The following is a 20692-nucleotide window of genomic DNA, read 5'->3' as shown; positions in this document are numbered from 1 at the left end:
CAGCCAGTCGCCTATTGCCGATACCTAAATAAGCTGGCTGCTGGCTGGAGGGAGAACGTCAGAAGGTTGCCTGAAAGTCATTTCCAGTAAATATCACAATATAAAACGTATGTTTTCTGTTTAAAAAGTACACACATCGGAAGATAGTAAGTACTACTCACCCATCTTTTAAGTGGTTAAGTTATGTACATGACGTGACGTAATGCCTGCTGTTAGGACACAGTCACTCTCTCTGTGGCCGAGTCCTCTGCCATCATTATGGTTGTTGTTGAGTTATTCCTCGTTCAGCTTGACCTAACGTTACAATTCATTTTCAGTTAGTGGAAGTGAAGTTGTGTGACTCCCGTCATGCGGTGCATTCAATGCGCGTGCAGCAGACAGTTGCGGTAGTGCAGCTTTTTAAAATTTTCATATTGAAATATCTATTTTTTTACTATTCAGATTTAAGATATCGTTGACAGGCCTAATGTGGAGGCAATAGAAATGCTCCCAATCTTGCATTTAGCACCTTTAAACATTTCTGTTTTCCTTGTGCTAACTGTTCAGTACAATGGTAGTGTAATCCTCTTTGTGGTTCATAGCACTGACATATATGGGTCAACACCACACAATAAAGAATAAATGATTAGACATTTTTGGATAAATTCTCTCCTCTCTTCTCTCTTTCATATTATGTTTAGGCAGTTTGCCATCCATCCTGCACAGAGTGACTGATGCTGAATAAGGTAAGGCATCCATGGTTTTTCAAGGACACTTTGTGTCATACACACTAGCTGTTTATGGGGAGACTGGAGGCTAAAGACAGCAAACCTGTAGCCATTTACTTATGTAATGGCCTTGCGAGCATTTTGTTGCTCAGTCAGATTTCTGCTGCCACTGTGACAACACGGAACCTGTTCAGGTTATTATTATAATGAAAAACATTCATGGTTTAACAGATTGTTCTCATTATTATGAGATGCTGACTTACTTAGTTCGAACAAGAAACTTTTCTTGTTATAGCAACAAGCTAACTTATCTCATTATAACAAGCATCTTGTTTTAATGAAAAAAAGATCTGAGTGCATAGGGAAGACTTTGTAGTCTACGGAGACGGTGTGTGTGTGAGGTGTGTGTGTTGGGGGGGGGAGGTGCTCTCTAATTTGTTACTATTGACATTTTTTGTTCTTTATTATTTCTTAATGAGTTTTACTGAGCAGTGAATGGTTTCATGGGGCCTTGGTGGGAGACACATTAGAATGTAACATGAGGACAATTCAGCATTTTCTCATTAGCGTTAAGTGAAAATAAACAGCTGCACTTTTTTTAAGTTCATAATAAGCTGAATAAATTATTTATCCTACACAGAGGCTCTGTATATGGTTATTTTGACACCGACTACTGTGCTCAATAGTAGTAGAATCTCACGCTAAGCATATATCAACATGTAAAAGTTCCTTGTTGTAACATTTGTGTAAACAAAATATACAAAAAGCTGACATGCTGTTATAATGGGAAAGATTTCTTGCACCATTATACACAGGCACACTTTGCGTTGGTTCAGGGGGCTCACTGAACCCCGTAGTGGCCGTAGCCACTAGCCACCGTAAAACAGAACTAATAATTCATTGTAATGATAAATAATATCAACCTTGTTGTGTTTTCTTATTGACAGAATAAGAAACCAACAAGATAAAAAGATTTGTGGTCTTTTTATTTACTTATAATAACATCGAACGCTCTCTGTCTACACTGAATCACTGTTAATTATGCACTTTCTGTTACATCATGTAAACAAACCACACAGCCATCAGCTGTGTGCTCGAGATCAGACAGGAGACGTAACCACTTAACTGCTATCTTCCTACGTTTGTACTTTTTAAATTGAAAACACACATTTTATAATGTGATATTTACTAGAATTTCCAGCCAGCTGCCACCCTAATTTAGGTTTTTGTAGTGAAATGAGGAGGTATTGTATAGATAACGCCTCATTTCAACTTCACAAATTAGCCATTCCTCGTTGATTGCAGCATTTTCAAAGCGAGCAACAGGAACAAATAGAAACAGGGCATCGCAGCGCCGCTCGTGACCAGTTTTGGATATTCCAGTAGAAAAAAGGGCAATCAAACTGATTTTGTCGCTTACGCTCGCTCGTGTCACATTCAGTTAGGTCAAGGTGTAATATGTAGATGACACACTGCATCCCAATACATTAAACCTCTCTGCGTTATACTAATTACATTCACTCTATATTTTTTTTTTTGGTGAACCCGCAACCTTAAAGTTCAAACTGCACCATTATATCACGAAAATATCTTGTTATACTGAGAAAAGCTCTTAAAATAACAGAAAATGTTCTTGTTCTAAAGAGGAGGGTCACGGTTGCAGCAATACACTGTTGAAGATTTCATCCAGCTCTTCTCTATGGTTTATTAGTTAAGGTCATTGTAATGCCCGTGTCTGGTTAGTAGCACCATATCTCTACATATACCCTGCTTATGATCCGTGCATAATGATCTGCAGAATCTCTCATAGATCTTTCGGCGTAGATGAAAGGAACGGCTGGACATAATGGGGTTTCTGCAGCCCTAAATGAGACATACGATATGAATGATGGAGCATTACGACGGTAGTCTTTGTCATTTTCGGCCATGTTGCAGCTTCATATCAATGTGCCGAATGGCCCATTACTCATCATTGGAGATCGGTGCATATGCAAGTACTGTGTGTGCAGACAGCGAGATGGAGAGACAAAAAGAGGGATAGTGCCTAGCCTTCTGCATCTCTCGAGGTTTCTGTGTATAAGCAGGCTTTTTTAAGGAAATAGTGTACGTGAACTCATCACATCAACATTTATTTAGACTATTATTATTCCTTTATATCTTTAGAGAAGAAAAGTGAGATGATAGAAGGGTGACAGCAGACAGACCTCATCATGGTTTTTAGAATTAAAATAGACATTTTATGAGTGCTGAAATGAAAAATATGTCTATAGCCACTTATCTTTTTCTTTTCTTTCTGTCTTTTCTTCTTATTTTCATCTCAGTCAGTTGACACGCCACATTTTATATCAATATCTGCTCGGCACTTGTGCTAATTTCTAAGTTATTATCAGTAATTATGTCAAAGGCACAGTCTGACAGCCGCAGCCTAAAAGAGCTTCTGTCAAGATGCCCTTGAAAATGGCAATTAACCCCTGAGTCACAGTATAGGCTGCGACTGCACTGCGGCTACACAGAGCTGCGACTGTAGAAGTGCAAAGTGAAGTGTTTGTGTGTGAAAAAGATTTGGACCTGGGAAGCCTAGAGGTTAGGGAATGGGATCGTGACTGAAAGGTCGCCTGTTAGGATTGAGAAAATAAATGAAAAGGGCTCTCTGCTCCCTCGGCAACTACTGCTGAGTTGTCCTTGAGCTGGGAAGAAACCCTAAATGGCTCCAGTGGAACTGCTCAGCAGCTAATGGTAGAAGATTGGTGATTGTAGTGGGCAGCTCCCAGATGTGGATGAGTATAGCAGTGTGTGTGTGCGCATGGGTGTTCAGGACAGGACTCTGAACACCGAAAAATAACTACAAGCTCAGTGAAATGTCCACAACATATTTGAGCAGTTAATTTACTATAATACTGTTTTTATTCAGAACTACAAGATCATTGACCTACAATATATGATATATAAGCAGCATTGTATTGGAGAACTTTGTAATGTTTTATCTTATCTTCTCTAATATGGCATTTCTTGAAACAAAGTTAAACATGCTTCGAAATATGGTGTAAATACGATGACCAGACATCCAGGTTTGTCCAGGATTGTCCCGGTTTCCAGCTGGGTGTCCCGAGTCCTGACAAATATCTGTAAAACACCAAAATGTCTCGGTTTTAAACAGTCACTACCAAATTGTCCCAGATTTCACCAAATTAAAATAATAATAATAATAATAATAATAATAATAATAGAAATAATAGATATTTATCATGGTCTGTCCCACTCATTAACCCAATTTAAAAACATAAACAAAGCGCCACATGTCTGAATTCAACACTGATTTGTCTGTATGTGTGTCAATCAATCAATGCGTTGTTGTCAAGGCTGTTGGTATGACGCTTGCGACTCTTTCTGACAGAAAGACTTACTCCTTCCTTCGTAAAGTACCCGGCAAGGAAAATGCTGTGTTCTATACACACTGCAAAAGTACAATGTTGGTCGCGCACGGTGGAAATGTCGATATAAAAGATCATATTAAGGCCAGATAACAATATACAATAGCATGCCTGTGGTGCGTGCATCAGCACATACATACATGCATGCATGAACGTGCAGTACACTTAAGATTTTGGGGTTTATAAAAACAATTTAATTATTGTAAAACAATGATAAAGAAGAAATAAAATGATAAGCCCCTAAAGGAATAGTTTGTTATTAGTTATCTTGCTTAGATTTGGATGAGAAGATTGATACCACTTTCCTATTTCCCCCTGTGTCCAGTCTTTATGCTAAGCTAAGCTCATTGGCTGCTCACTGTAACTTCATATTCAATGAATAAATATTATCTATCTCAGCTAACTCTTTTAAAATAAGCGAATAAGCATATTTCCAAAATGTCAAACGTGTCTTTCAACAAATTCGATGCAAATAGATTGAACCCTGCTACAATATTGAGAAATCATGCTCAAAGAGCAAGGGCGTTCATTTCTTATTCAGAGACGTTGCCCGTGGCAGAGTAAAACGGTACCTTTTTCCTTCTTCAACCCATCATTTGACGTGTAAAGCCTACTTGTCAGAGTAGGTAAACCTCTGACCTTTTGTATGATTGAAACCAGCCATGGTACGGCACATCATATTATTTGATGTCCTCGCCTTGATCGAAGCATTACACGTCTACTTTATAGCTATTCTGAATGTCATTCTCTCTCCTTCATCACTTTAGAAGGGAAGGTCTTTAGCTTTGAGTGAGCAAAGCTGTGAGGCATCTCACATCTCACTCACACCTGTTTTACACATCGTCTCAGCACAAGCAGAGAGGTGAAATCTTTGTTTTGCTCTATATTTTTGATTTAGCATTGAACCGGACCATTGCTAGTAGACTACATGTCACCCAATGTCTTCATAAAGATGACAAAACACTTTACATAAGAGGAGCTCAATTCAGTTCAAAGTCTACCCTTGCCTGACGAAGGTTATCTCTGACAGTGGTGTCATTATGCTTTTTCACCAATTTTGTACTGTCAGTGCCATCGTTTAAGTTTTTTTTCCTTACTTTTTTTTACCATCAAATAGAGTTTAGTATAGCCCTTCATCAAATGTACTGTTCACAAGACGTTCCCAATGCTCACATTAAGAAACAGCTAATGAAAATGAAAACCTTTCACCTTAAAATCCCCCTCTAGAATAATACAGACAAGTCTTATAGGAAAAAAATAATGCTGGAAACTTGAATGTTGGCCTAACAAAAAGGAATGCTCTGTCGAAGTAAAGTCAGGTGTACAGTGAGAACATTCAAATGACAGAATTAGAGAGAAAAATGATGTCTCACTCACCATGGACGATGAAGCCAAGGAGGAAGAGCCAGGCACACAAAGGACAGAGATACTGTCCAGCCAGAAGAGAACTTAAACAGCACTGTGCAAACACATGAACTACTTTATATGTATAGAGAAGCACCTTCAAGTCACATTTGGCATTCATTTGGAGCTTGTGTAAAGCAGACAGGATAAGTGCCTTTTTTCACAACTGTGACAGCAGCATTTTATATGACCTTAAGACGTGTAGTGCAGGTAGATTGGAGAGGAGGACGCTGCATAAATAAAAAAGAACCATATTGATGGATCTTTTGGCCCATTTCCTAAAAGTCATGTATACCCAACATTACGTCTAATCTAACATAACTTTGAAGCAGCTATAATTGATAGTTTCATAATAATGGATAGTTGACTGTGTTATGTGAAAGGTGTCTCTCCTAGTGATGAATTCACAGTGATTTATTACCCCAGGTCCCTTCAGCTCGACTGAGCTTTGTAGCCGTTCTCATAGCACAGTTTTTGGACTCAATAGGCAGTTTTCAGCGAAACAAGGCTCTAAAAGCCCACTGTTTGCAACCTGCCCAACACCAAATGGCCAACAGATACAGGCATCGATTAGCTGAAGAACATAGTGGAGAATTTAGCAACTAAAGGAACAGACATTTTTGTCAGAAGTTGGTGGAGACCAAAACAGAGCTAAAAGGAGAATGGATGTTGGACTTACATTCACCGGGTGGCAAGAAACATGACTCCAAATGAATGTTGCTTCCTGTCTGCTGGATGTCTACATGTGTATAGGAAATTGTATGTAGAAAGTTAGCCATATCAACTTAAAAGACGTTGAACCCATGGTGTGGTTTGTTTGGGCAGTTGCGAATGCAATAATTGGTGTGGACCAAAACAACTCGTCCAACACTGCTTGTGAGAGGTGATCTCGGACAGTTTCCAAGTGAACCAAAAACGCAGTCTGTCTGTGTGGGCATTTGTTGAGATTGAAATAGGTAAACGACAGGTTAATGGGAGTGGGAGAGGACTGAGGACTTCTGCAGAAGTCCGATATTTGCTTGACATCTGGGCCGAAGAGAACGTACAGACTATGCTAAAATGCTAACTGCCCGTGCACTCATTGCATGTCACCGGAGTCTTCCATAAGCTGCTTGCTTGACAGCTGTGAGTACTAACAATAGCCATGTTGGTTGTTTTTGTTCGTAATGATGTGGCTTTGGAGGGAGGCCTGAAGGGACGGGCTGTCAGTGTTGCTGACTTGGCAACTTTCTTTCTAGATTTAGGGACTTTTGGAGCCAGTGCTGCTAGCTACTGTCATAGGGAAAGATTTGGCAACACTGGGCTGTTTTTTTTCGGTTGGATCATTTTTAAAGTCTGGCGCACTCTTGCTAGTTTCTAAACATTACCAGCCTAACTTTAAAGATTTATTAAAAAAGCTTGTCACTAAGTAATATTACTGAACTTGGCATTTACTTTGTTTTATAGATGGTAAAATCAGTTTTTTGTTTTTTAATTTAACACATTATTAAAGTTATGATCCAACCCAGTGCATATTTATGAACTTTTCCACTGCAGCTTCTGCAGATTTTGAAACAACAGATCTGCTGCTGGTCTTTTATTTATTTAGATCATCAGACTAACACCTACTATAGGTCCATCTGGCATATCATAATACTTATTATTCTTTCTTCACAGCCAGACAATGGTAACTCGAATCATCATGTTAAGGTCACAGCTGTTGGGCAAAAAGAGCTAAACGCCTGAAATGATGCTGCATCAGACCTCTTATTAAAACAAATGTGGGCAGAGAGTGGGTGGTTACCCAGATCACTGATTCACCAACTGAAACCGTAATTATAACAATAGCTGACACAATTGTTCTCCTTTTGAAACGTGGCTGAGCCTGCAAACACCTGCTGGAATGAATTACATTCATGATGAGCAATTAGAAGTGTGGAGTTCACTCACTCTGCGTTTTTTTCTCTTGATTTGCTTTTGTTTTTCGTCATCTCTTTCATTTACTGACATCTGTGCACTTTAATCGGCCTCTCTCTGAACTTTATTCGCACATTTTCAGGTGAACGAAACTGAGAGGGGTTGAGTGTGAGACAGAAAGACGCAGAGAGAAGTAGCGTTAGAAAAAAGCGACGGCGAGATGAAGAAAGGGGAGAAAGCAGAGGGCTGTGGAGTCTCATTTAGCTTCAGCAGCAGCAGAAGCTTTCAGCTTCAGTGATTAGTGTTGATAGAGGAACAGGAACAGCCGGGCTCCCCCACAGAGAAAGGGACCAGCACAGCGAGATGAAATGGCTCTTTCAAAACGCCCTGATCACGCATTACGGCAAATTACTTCCCATCACAGATAAATAATAAATAAAAGAAATCAGTGTGCATTTTCAGTGAACCATGGCACTACAGTCTACAACGTGGATGCTCACAGCCTGGGATGATTTGTACTATACAAATGAGATCCAGGAAATGCTTGTAATTATAAAGTAAAACTGCATACGTGAAAGTTTTAAGATGGGGGTTCAAATAAAAGTTGTATTTAATAGACGCATCCAGTGCTTTTACATCTCGAGATACACTTCATGTATTCATTAGGCCTGATCCATATTGCTAATTAACTTCCCCTGTGCGAGTCTTATCTCAAATTGCCTGTGCGCTGCACAGATGTTCAAGAAGCATCTTTAAAAACTCTGGGCCTTGTAACTGAGTCTCTGTTAAAAAAAAACAAACTCCTGCCTCAGGGAGTTATTTTTTACGTCATGCAGTGACTTACAAGAAAAGTCGGATGAAAGCAGTGAATGTCAACAGCTCTGAAGTTATGAGTGGAAATTAAGTATGCGTCAACGCCTCTGTAAGTGGCAATTCAGGAGGCCCAAACTAGAAGAGGCGTACATTTGCTCAGCCCTTGTTTTTGCCATATACAGTAGCTGGGGGGGGGGTGTTTATCTTTATATAGATGTTACCCACAGCAACAAGGAGGAACAGTTCACGTTTACGCCTAAACGTTACTTCAGTCTCTGTATTTACTTCTAAAACCATCATGATGACAAAACTCAGAGGTCCTTTGAGGACTTAAAAGGAATACAAAGTGGTGCAAACAAGGAGAAACGTGCAGTATCATACCAATTTGGTGGATTGGTTCATAGGACAGGAGGCTGAAGGTTTGGCATCTTTCATTTAGATTGTTAAATCCCTTTCAGACTGGCCAAACCGCCATCTGGGGTAGAGATGGGGGTTTGCCCTGCAGAGATTTGAAGGTGTATTTGAATGGGTCAGCGAGCATCATTAGTCCTTCACAGCTCTCCTCCTGACCTGGGTTGGACACGGGTCAACTATTGCACGTTCGGTTACTCAATACCGTCCAGGGACGTGATTGGTTGTAATGCGAGGTGCACAATTATGGTGTAACCGTATTGTGGAAGGAAATGAGCTAATGATAATGACTTGTTTTGCCATTTAAGAGAGATAGAGAGATAGAGAGAGAGAGGGAGGTATTGTATTGCATTGTATTGTATTGCTATGGTTAAGCAATATAGTGTAAGGAACTACATTGCAGGCTGGAGTGTCTGCTAATGTTGTTCCATACATGTACGAACAATTCTTTATCAATGGATGAAAGATCTGACAGAACTGACTGTACTGAATCCCGATTGTCACTGACCAAATAACTGGTGAAGAGAAAGGGCCGATTCATTGGACTGTATATATAACCAGGGTGTGAAATTACGTTTTTTCACTGCCTGCCACTGTGGCAGGCCAGTATTTTTTTTTGTGTCTACCACTCAGAAATTGTATCGGCCACTTTTGAGATCTATCTCCTTCAAACAACTGTATTTATTGAGTTTCTCGCCAAAACCAAAATATTATAAGATTACATTTGAACACATCATGATAACTTTATAATTTACCTTTGCCTAATACTATTTTACTGAATAGAGCTTGAATGCATCATAATGTAACTCAATGGAACCTCTGTTAACGTTTGTAACTCCGTTATTAAGCCAAGCAGGACCGTGCTGCCCAACGGCTGCTAACGGCTAACATTACTAGCTCTCTTTTTGTTGATTTCAACACAGATTTGTTGTTCACAGTGTAGCCTTATCAGGGAAAAAATAGAGTGCATCCCCTCATTATTCTCTGAAGTTGTTTTTCTCTCTGCTATGGCTCCGGTCCCATACAAACTGACACATGATACAGCGTGTGTATGGTATTACGTCATCGTGCATGCTATAGGAAAGCATCGATAAGAGGAATTGATATTCACAGGGGCATGCGATTTCAGGGAATCGGACAAATAAGAACCGGCTCTCAATAGGAACCGATTCTCAATATCCATCGTCAACGTTTTTCCTGTTTGCCAAAGTGGCAGATGAACTGACAATTTTACCCGCCACTGCCAACAATTTACCCGCATTTGGTGGGTGCTAATTTCAGACCCTGTATATAACTTTTCCTCGTTGGAAACTACCCCAATGGAACAAAAAGAAATCCAAATGTTCACAAACAGCCTCATATGAATGGATCCAATGTGGGTAAAATGCACTACAAATAGACCGGTGTCATACATACGTCTCCTGTATAAAAGGGATATTGAGTAAAATCATTATTTGCTATGAAATGTCAGTTTTAGTAACAACAAGAAAATAATTCCATAACAAAGTAATATTTTTTATAACATTGGTCTTTGATGCTCCGATAAAAGCACACTCCCTAGAGAGCCTTCAAAATTGGAAAAACAGCTTTGAGGAGAGTGTGAAGGCAGCAGTTTTTTCACATTTTGTGCATCATACTGTACCTATTAATAACACAAATAGTGTAAATGTATAAATATTCATGTAAAGATTTAATTAAATAATAATCATTGTGTAATTACTTTTGAATCTCATTTGGTATATACTGTATATAACAATATATAGTGGACTAGAAATCCATAAAACATTGTTTCACACTGTTCAGAGTCTGTACATTTGTTAGAGATGTTAGCATTTTAAAAACAAACCCAGTTATTTCAGCTGTTTTAAGATTTGAAATTATGTTTTAAAGAACGGTAAAATGACTTGCATAAGAAGACTCCTATCAAGGATGTCATTTCGCAGGAAAAGGCCCTTTGCAAATAACCAATTGATTCTGGAGCATTGACACATGACCTTTTCCCAATGCAAAACAGCATTTATCAAACCTAGATTAGGCCTTACTGAATCATTGATCCAGCTGCCTCTGGCGTGTCACAACATTTTAACTGCACTTAGCTCTGCAAATCTCCTCAGTCACCGTGAGTTCTACTTAAGGCTGTTTGCCCCAGTGAACTGTAGGATCCCAGGAGACTCACCTCCAGGCTCTACAAACCTCAACGTAAGCACTTCACGGTATATAGGTATATACACGGCTTCTTTTAAGGTGTTTGTTCTTGTTGATGTGAGGACGTTTTTAAACTAGCAAGGCAAAACAGATGGCTGCAACAGATTTGAGCCAGCAGCTGGGCATCACATGCCATTAGCTTTAAGCTGCCCTCTCTTACCACAGCACTGATCATATTGTCTCACCCCATCTTGTACATGCCGATGTCTTCTTACTTTACCGAGAAGTCCTAGACTCTGGGTTTAACCTTCTGCTCGTGTGTCTGTGTGCTACTGTATGTGTATGTGCATGTCTTTGCTCCTTGCACCCACGTGACTGATGATTAATGCGTGCAGGTTGCAGTTTGCTCTCAACAAGCATGTTTTACACTCACAATGCTTTCTCTTCACACACTCATGTAGCATCAGCTCCTCCGGTGGAGAATAGACCATTGTCTGGCTCCCACAGGTTTACCTCTCCAGTGCCCAGGCCTCCACAGGCAGAGAGGCGTACTAAAACAAAACCAAGTGAGGTCAGAAAATATGCAATTTCTCTGATTCATAACCTGAACACAGAGTACAAACATAGAGCCAGCATGTGAGCAGAACACAGTGCTTACTCATATGCTTTCTTGAGTTCTGACACTTTCTGGTCTTTAATTGACTGATTCCTGGTGTGTACACAAGCTAGTGGCCAGAATATAGTATGTACTCACAATATGGGTCCATATTGTACCTTTTAAACACAAACTTCTTAGAAAAAAGATGAAAAAATACTTTTTATGCCTTCGTACTTGCCGTGGCTTGAGGCATTATGTTTTCGGGTCGTCCGTCCATCCATCCGTCCATCCGTCTGTCCGGGCCATTCTCATGAACGAGATATCTCAGGAACGCCTTGAGGAAATTTCTTCAAATTTAGCATAAACGTCCACTTGGACTCAAAGATGAACTGATTAGATTTTGAGTTAAAAGGTCAAGGTCACTTTATTTATTTAGCGAATGCAAAGTCCTTGAGCCATGCAGTTGCCTCCTGGTCTGCTGTATGGAGGGTGTCTAACCCTCCTTTTAGACTGTGGAGCGGGCAAGCTTCAATGATGTGTTCCATTGTTTGCACCTCTCCACAGGCACACAATGGGCTTGGGCTGCTGCCCCATTTGTGAAGGCTGGCCAAGCAGGGGCCATGTCCGGACCTGAATCTATTAAGAGTTGACCACTGTATCCTTGGCAGGTTGGTGCCAGGGACCTGTTGGGTGGGGGCTGACACCAGATGTTTGTTTGGGACATCCTTGGACTCCCATTCCTTTTCCCAAGCTGATAGGGTGGTGATGTCGGCTGGTGGGGTATTCTTCCATATCGGTCGTCTAGATGGAAGACGGGCAGTGGGTGGGTTGAAGATGTCTGCATGGATTGGTAGATGGGGAGAGTCTTCGACCTTTTGAAGCATCCTTTGAGTAGATGCTACTCGCTGGATATGTGGGGGGGTTATATTGGATAGGACAGGGAGCCAGGGGAGTGGTGTTGAACGAATAGTCCCGCTTATGATTCGCATGGTTGTGTTGAGCTGGGTGTCCACATGGTGTGTATGGGGTGACCTGGACCAAACAGGGGCACAGTATTCTGCTGCAGAGTAAGCAAGGGCCAGTGCCGAGGTGCGCAATGTGGGGGCTGCTGCCCCCCATTTTGAGCCAGCGAGCTTACAGAGCAGGTTGTTTCTAGTCTTCACCTTAGCTGCCGTTCCTTTCAGGTGTTCCTTGAAGGATAGGGTCCTGTCAAGTGTCACTCCCAGGTAAGTTGGGTTGAGGGCGTGCTTTAGCTTAAGTCCGCTGAGTTGGATATTTAGCTCTGAAGCAGCTTTTGCGTTGTTGAGGTGGAATACACTGGAGACTGTTTTAGCGGGGCTTGGTTTTAGGTGCCAGGTTTTGCAGTACTGGTCCAGCTTTGCGAGGTCTTCCGTGAGCACCTGTTCCAGAGAGTCAAAGTCTGGTGCTTGGGTTGCCAGACAGATGTCATCAGCGTAGATGAATTTACGGGATTTAGTGGTGGGTAGATCATTTGTGTAAAGGTTAAACAGGGTTGGGGCGAGGACTGACCCTTGTGGGAGCCCGTTTGACTGTTTTCTCCATGCACTCTTATTCTGTCCAAGGTGAACTCTGAACCTCCGGTTAGTTAGCAGAGTTTTAATTGTTGCTGTTGCCCAGGCAGGGAGTGCTTTTGTGAGTTTTAGCAGGAGGCCTTTGTGCCAAACAGTATCGTAGGCAGCTGTGAGGTCGAGGAATACTGTTCCTGTCTTCAGTTTGCGCTCGAAACCATTTTCGATGAAGGTGGTTAGGGCCAGTACTTGTTCTCCTGTGCTGTGGCCCTTGCGGAAACCGGCCTGGTCTACGCAAAGAATCTCTTCTACTCCTGGAGATATGCGTTGTAATATAAGGCGTTCTAGGATTTTGAAAGGGACGCAGAGTAGAGAGATTGGGCGGTAGCTTGCTGGTAGTTTGTGGTCTTTACCAGGTTTTGGTATGGCAATTACTTTTGCTGACCGCCATTTCTTTGGGATTGAGTTTGACTGTATTATCCTGGTATAGAATTGGGTCAGCCAGGTTAGAGCTCGGGGGCCCAGATGTTTCATGAACTCTGGAGAGATGTTATCATATCCTGCTGCCTTTCCACATTTCAGGCCCTGCAGGACTTTCTCCAGTTCAGCGACCTCAAAAGGCTCAGGGTTGCTTTCCTCTCTGAGCTTTTTTCTGTGTGCCTTTAGCTCAGTTGTAATTGATCTTCTGGTGTTTTTGTCTTGGGCTGCTTTTGCAATAGTCAGGTCACTGTGACCTCATAAAACACGTTTTTAGCCATAACTGAAGAACTCATATGCTAATTATGACAATTTCACACAAATGTCTAATAGGATAAAATGATGAGTTCATGACATTTCGGACAGACATGGATGTAATCTGCAACTTGACTGGCTGGTGGAGGCATACAACCACAAGGCGGAAATTGTAGTTTTCCCATAATCGACCATGTGTTTTTGACATTTCACAAAAAAAAATTGTTTTATGAGTCAGGGACATCACCAACTTGATGCATTGTAAAAACATGTATATGCATCAGCAGGGAAATCTACCTGCTTCTCCCTAACCTGGACAGGGTTTTTCTTTAGCCAGAGAGAAAAAAAATTATTTGGCACCTGCATTACACTTTGGGGATGCAAGTTATTCTGAGACTGTATGAATATTATATCCTGACGAGGGACCTGGGGTCACATAATGGGAGCTGGGACAGACCTGGAAGAGGTGGAAGAGGTGGAATCCATCTGAAGCAGCACCTCATGGATGGATGACCTGGGAACATATGGTCCCATTGGCATAGATAGAAATGTATTCTGGCGAATCCAATCTACTTTTGTGGCGGTATATTTTGGAAGGAGGGAAGAGAAGGACTAAGATAGTGGACTTTCAAAGAGAGAGAAAGAAAGAAAGAGAAAGGATACTAGACAGTGTAAACTTACAGTAAAGGAGGGGGTTCTTGGCTTCCTTAGACTCAGTATCTCCATATTTTTACTTAGTATATCAAATTTACTATGTCCAAAATTATGTAATACTGAGTCAAACTTATGACTTACTTAATCAAAATTATGAGAAAGTAAGTTAAAAATAAGGACGAAAAGTGATGCATGATACAAATGGAAAATACTTTTGGTTCTGAGATACTAAGATTATTATGAGAGACTGAATAATTTGTGCGAATAAATCACACTTCAATTTAAAAATTCAAACCCATCAATCTCTATGAGTCAGGATCCAAAACCATCGTATTTTTTTCCGCAACTTTTCTACACAGACCTGCACACTTGGAATAATAACTAGCCCATCTCCAGTGTGTAGAGTTGAGTGTGGGTTTATTATAGTAAGATAAACTCATTGATGATTTTGTGAAAGTGCGAAAGTCAAATTTTTGGTGTAATATTTGTGTCGGCCTTGGTGTGAAAAATTTTAAACCGCCTATGAATATTGCATTTTTGTTTCGTTTTTTCGTGTCCGTCCCCGGTGTGAAAAGGCCTTAAGAAGATTTTTACTCAGTAAATCTGAATTATGAGATACTTTGTCAAAGTTTTGACTTTCTTACCATGAACACTCTTACTTTTAACATGCATAACTTTTCAGTCCTTTTTTTCTTTTCATGGCAGAAATGGGCTTCCATATAAAAATGGATCTTTGCACCCTGAGGATACACTGGGTCAATGATGTTGTTGCTGTAATTATTCCAGGTCTAGCAGTTGATGCTGCACACCTATACCTTATCCATGGTCTAATACATGTAGGGAACAACCCTGCATCAAGCTGTTTTTTGGATACTTGAGCTTCAAATGGAGATCTAGTAATGCAGTCAGCTGTACAAGCTGGTTACAGGCAGAATGAATGACTCTGATCATTCATCTAGCGTATCTCTGAGCAGGTGCTGTGTTGGGGCACTTTTTTCATGCATCTGTAGTTATGTAACGGAGAGTGGATGAATTCCCCTGCCTGATGTCATTTGACAGGGTCTCCTCCATTTGAAATGTGTCACTTTTTGAAATTGATTGGTTATGCTTTGTGATAATATCGCCTGCAGCCCAAATTTTTACTTTTGCATATTTAAAAATCCCATCAGTTCTCATTTAACATTCCCTGAATATTTCATTGCATCATGCTTTGTTCTTCAGATGAGATGGAATCCAATGCAAATATTTTGCTAGCATTAAACTAGTTTAAAGGGTGCTGTTGTTAAATTAGCATTAAGAAATTCTGTTTTATATTTTCTGCTCCATTGTTACTAGATGTCTTTCCAATTACATACAGCATAAGCTTACTTAATATTTCGTATAAATATGTGAACAAAGAAAATCTGTGCAACTTGAGCTTCTTTACAACCAGTTACTGTCAAACCAGGACTGTGGTTTGAACACTTTGTGACAGCCTGGAGGAAGGAAGCAAAGGAAAGGGGGGCTTAAGCACCGCACATCGATTGATCCGCCGTTGTTTGCTATCAGGACCGCTGCAGGGACATGAAGGCTCCGAGATAGTGCAGATCTAGGATCCCATTAGGACACACACAGTCTACTTTTCCCACATCACTCCCTCAGATCTGCTGTTTCAGACCATCAGGATGACCTGACGCTATCCGGCCCCCTCGGCCGTCTCTCTCCCTTCCCCACTGTGATCCATCACTAAAGCACCCTGCCTCCGGGTCCCTGCTGGCTCTCTGATGCCTCTGATCAGGTTAGCGACCGCGCTCCGACTCCAAGGGTGAAGGCATTCTAAACTTCATTCCTTAAAAAGATTTATTTTCAGGTGGATACGTTGTCACATTTAGCCCCACGGACTTTGTTTTTATGGCTCTCAGTCCCCTGAAATTTGGAGCTCTGTGAAACCTTTATTTAATCTGTAGCATATCAACAAAATACACAAATACACACATGCAGACACATTCCCAAAACTGCGAGACTTCCAAGTAGGCTTACAATACCGTGTAGTTGTTTGGATCGATTTATTCCAGCAGGAGATTAAATTATTCTGCCAAGATTAGCTATGCTTGACATTTAAAGAGTCGAGGGAGATGTCTTTTTTTTGCCTGTCCAAAATAAAAATACAGCTACTTCCCAAGTCAAGGAGCATTTCATTAACTAATTTGTTACTGGGGTTACAGGCTTCCTTAAAAAAAGCCCCATTCACATCTAGCACATCCACTGTGTAGTACCAAAGAGTATAGAAGTAAAAAGGCAAACTCCAGTGCTTTTAGCCGCTACATTGGCACTGCGGTAGCGCTGCCACAATTTTGGTCTCAAAACGCCAATGAATCCATAGTCATGGATGTATAAAGAGACATCTGTAAATCAGAGGATAATTATTTTTGAAGTAAATCAACTTCCCAGTACGAACACTTAAATAGTCCTCATTTAAATCATTATGTCCTAAAAGTTGTAAAAGTCACGAATAGCTGAATCCAGAGTTATTTTCCTCGGCAAAATGAACGTGTATCAGACCCACGGGACTGCACCGCCCTGCAGGTTCATATGACATATCTGGTTCTGCCAGCTTTCTGCTAGCAGTATATGCGGCTTTAATAATGAATATATTGGCTGTAATTCATCACTTTTATTATCTTATAATACCCCCATGAGCTGTATGCTGTAAGCCTGTACCGTGGTGGATATATTAACATCTCTGTTCTCGAACAACCGGCTATTGGCCAGTAGTTAGTAGTGCTAGTAGCATGACATAAACATTATTTAATGTAGTTGTAGGCTATTTAGTAACACGCAGGGCAAAAGCACAGTACACAATGTCTTATACATCCATGGTCTGTGCTCTATTGCATATCGATTTTGGAGGTCGTTGACCTCAGTCAGTGGGGCACGCTTACATGTATGAACATGCTCTAAAAGCACTTGAGACCGGCCCGGCTAGGTCAACAAAGCAAAGAGAAGCTTGGATTACAACACACACAGTGGGAGAGCAACTTCATTCTCTGCTCAGGTAGACATTACTCCTCTATATCTTAACATAGCAAATAGTTGTTTGCTGCTATATTGATGCTCTGGATATTGAATTTAGCACATTTAAGTTTGCCAAATACTGGTTAGTCCTCATCATAAAAGCCTTTTTTTGTGTACTGTTAAAAGTGAAAAGTATGCCCTAAACAGACAAACTGGGCTAAGTTAGAACAAAATAAGTCTGATCGTACAATTTTCCTTATCATCATTTTTTTCCATATCTTCTACATGGACCATCAGCAGATGAGGATGTTGACTTTTTCCCTGGGACATATAGCTTTAGCCTCAACCTGTTAGCACAATATCATGATGTAGCTATCAGGTGCCTAGTTGAGAGCACTTTACAGCATTCTGGTTTTAAAACAAGTCAGCTAGAAACATTAACAGCCAGTCAGAGACTGTTTTCCAACTGACGGAGCTAACTTTAAGCTTAATTAGCTAGCTAGCCACAGCTGATAAAATCTGCCAGTAGCACTTGTCATTTCAGATGGCAACATTGACGGTTGCTGGCTAGAAATGAGAGACCTGCTTTTGCATACTTCTGCGTGCCATCAAGAACCCACGGTTTCCAAAATATCTTTGTATTTTGAGTGGTAAATCTGCCACCATTGTCAACAACATATGTGCTGTGCGAGAATGAAAAGACTGACAAGCTTTGCAACAGTATTTAAGGTGGGTGAAGCTTAACGAACAGTCAATTATGAACTTACATTCCCAACTATAACTCTTCCACCTCTTGGTAGGCTATACATCACTCCTAAATGTTTCCGGTTTAAATTTAGAATCAACGGGTTGGACTTTGTGTACAGATGACTGTGGAGTTGCGGCAGCGAGGTTCAGGAGACAATTAGAGTTCAAGAACCCAATGTTCCACTCGACTGAGGACAAACAGACACTGCAACCCAACACCATGCAAATGAGTCCAATTAACTGCAATATCACTGCACAGGGTCTGCCTCTCAAGCAATCAAGTAAGCCGAGTGTTTAATGGCTTCTGGCTGAGCTGCAGAGCCGAGTGTGCAAGTACGACTGAGAGCTCTTACGACAGCGGCGCCGTGGAACACTCGCACGGCATTTTATATTTGCTATGATTTACGACCGCACAAAATAGCCTCCTAGGTATTGACATTATCATTTTCTTGCATGTCACTGTGGTCATGGGAAATGTAGTTTTCTCTACCTTGGAATAGTGTTGTTCTTTTTCCCCTGCAGCTCCCACGCTGCTTTGTTTGCCAGCGTCAGCCCTCTTGACAGCACAAGCTAAGCCTCTCTCTTTCTGTGGGAAAGAGGAGGAGAAGTATACAATAGGTGAAGCAGAAGAGGGGACTGGAGGGAAAGGGAGGCGCGAGGCGGGTGGCGGCGAGGGAGGGACGCAGGGAGGCGGAGAAGGTTATGTGACTGAAGTGAAAAGGTGAGAGGGTGAGAAGTAAGGAGGAAGCTGGCGTGGTGCAAAAGAGTTCTGAGAGGGGATATAGATAGAGGTGTGTGTCCCGGTGGCTTTTGAAGTGGGTTATGAAAGTAGGCCTAGAGTCCTGTGGAGTGTGTTCTTATATTACTGAGCTGAGCAATAGGGGGCCTCTCAACACCTCTCCTGCCAGGGAAAACACAGTCTGAGGTGCTTCAGAACATCATAAACTACAACGTAAACACTTGTGCGAGAGTGTCTTTGCTCGCCTTTGTCGGTGTATTCAAGTGTGCAATTCTGTGCGGGCTTGACTTCTTGTGTCAATATTCATCCGCTTCTCCATCCTTTACTTGTGTATGTCCGTGTGTTTGCAGTATGTGTGTGTCAGAGTATTTGTGTCGAGCCTCAAACTTTGAGATAAATGCTTTAAAAAAGTGAGGTAAAGAGATAAAACATACAACTTTGTAGTCCCAAAACGGTTTTCCTGTGTACCCACAACTGTCCGCCCACAATAACTACAAACCTTTGGGTTTATTTTTTCATTCCACGTGGGAATACTCTACCGTATGTGTCAGCATTTGTGACTAAACCCCCTGCCAGCCAATGGATATCTACGTGTAATTATCCCTAAACTCGGTTGGAAAACGCTTCTCCGTGTTGCAGTTTGTTTGCCAAAAGCCCATTGGATCAAATTGCCAAGCTGTCTGAACTACACTATAACACTAAATCAAACTGTATTTAGCTGGGGAGCTCTCCAACTAGCTCTCTCTATTTTTCACACCTATTTTCCACTTTTTCTCACGTTCCCCAAATCTTTCTGTATCTCTTTCACTCGCCATCTTTTTCTGTCTATCTCTTCCAGTTATATTCACTTCCCAGATATCTTTCTTCCTCTCACTCTGTGTGCTAACCTCTACACATCTTATATACAGTATGTGTATGTGTGTGTGTGTGTGTGTGTGCATGTTATGTGTGTATCTCATTCCTTTCTCTCGCTTAATTATATTCTCGCACTTTTCATTATTCGTTACAGTTTCTTCCCACAGGCTGTTAAGATAAGGAACTTGTTATTGTTCACTTATTCTAATTTCTTCAGGGAAGAGGAGGTGTAGGAGTCTTTTTCGATGGCTTATGGATTCATTGTGGAGCTCAAAATTGATTTCTCTTCCTTAACTACATGTAAAGTTCAGAGGAATGCCACAGTTTTAGTCGCTAGGATACAGTTTTTGACATATTGAAACTCACGCAGGTGATTGTTTTACAAATTATTGTGTACACTGTGTTACAGGCTCAGAATGAAACGCTGGGTTCAGACGCAACACGTTTAGTTACAGGAGAACGTGAACAGGGGTTGTAATCATCTCAACCTACAGTCCTGCTATAAACTTCAAGTCTTTGCTTTAAACACTCAGTACACAGTAACAGACATGTGAACCCAGCACCTACAGTATACATTTTCTTTATGTAAGTACAAAAATCACATCAAACATACAGTACTTCCCACTTGTGTGAGTAGAACTCTCTATTCTCCACACAGTTTTCTCATTTCTATTAGATGCTCCGCATCATGCCTAACAACGCCCCTTAGCTGTTGTAAAAGCCTCCCGTGGCTTATCGCTTAAAGATAACACTGTTTGAAGTCAAAAAGCTGTAAAATAGCACTGAACAAACTGGTGCTTGGGTTGGTTTACAATATCCAAACATTTTATCGAGATTTATTGACTCTAAATGGCCATTAATTAGCCTGTGAATTGCAAATGCTAATCGCAAATGTTAATCACTAAGGCTTTGTCCGAAATCACATACTATGCACTATATACCCAATATATGTACTATCGTTCATCTGACTAAACAGTAGTATGTATCTTTTCGGACGCACTGGGCAATAATTTACGTCGTTACTTCTTGAGAGCCTC

General features: G+C 41.0%; 1 protein-coding gene across 2 annotated transcripts in view; it reads left to right on the top strand.

Annotated features, from left to right (window-relative positions):
* nrxn3b (neurexin 3b) overlaps positions 1–20692 on the top strand; it is a 458514-nt gene that overhangs the window by 25947 nt on the left and 411875 nt on the right. For both annotated transcript variants that reach the window (XM_074615644.1, XM_074615645.1), the window contains exon 3: positions 681–725. The gene's annotated coding sequence lies outside the window, so the exon portion shown is untranslated. The remainder of the gene's footprint in view (positions 1–680; positions 726–20692) is intronic.

Source organism: Sebastes fasciatus, chromosome 18, assembly GCF_043250625.1.
Source record: "Sebastes fasciatus isolate fSebFas1 chromosome 18, fSebFas1.pri, whole genome shotgun sequence".
In the NCBI taxonomy this organism is placed as follows: domain Eukaryota; kingdom Metazoa; phylum Chordata; class Actinopteri; order Perciformes; family Sebastidae; genus Sebastes; species Sebastes fasciatus.
Note: the sequence above shows the minus strand (reverse complement) of the source record. Positions and strands in the feature narration are given on the sequence as shown.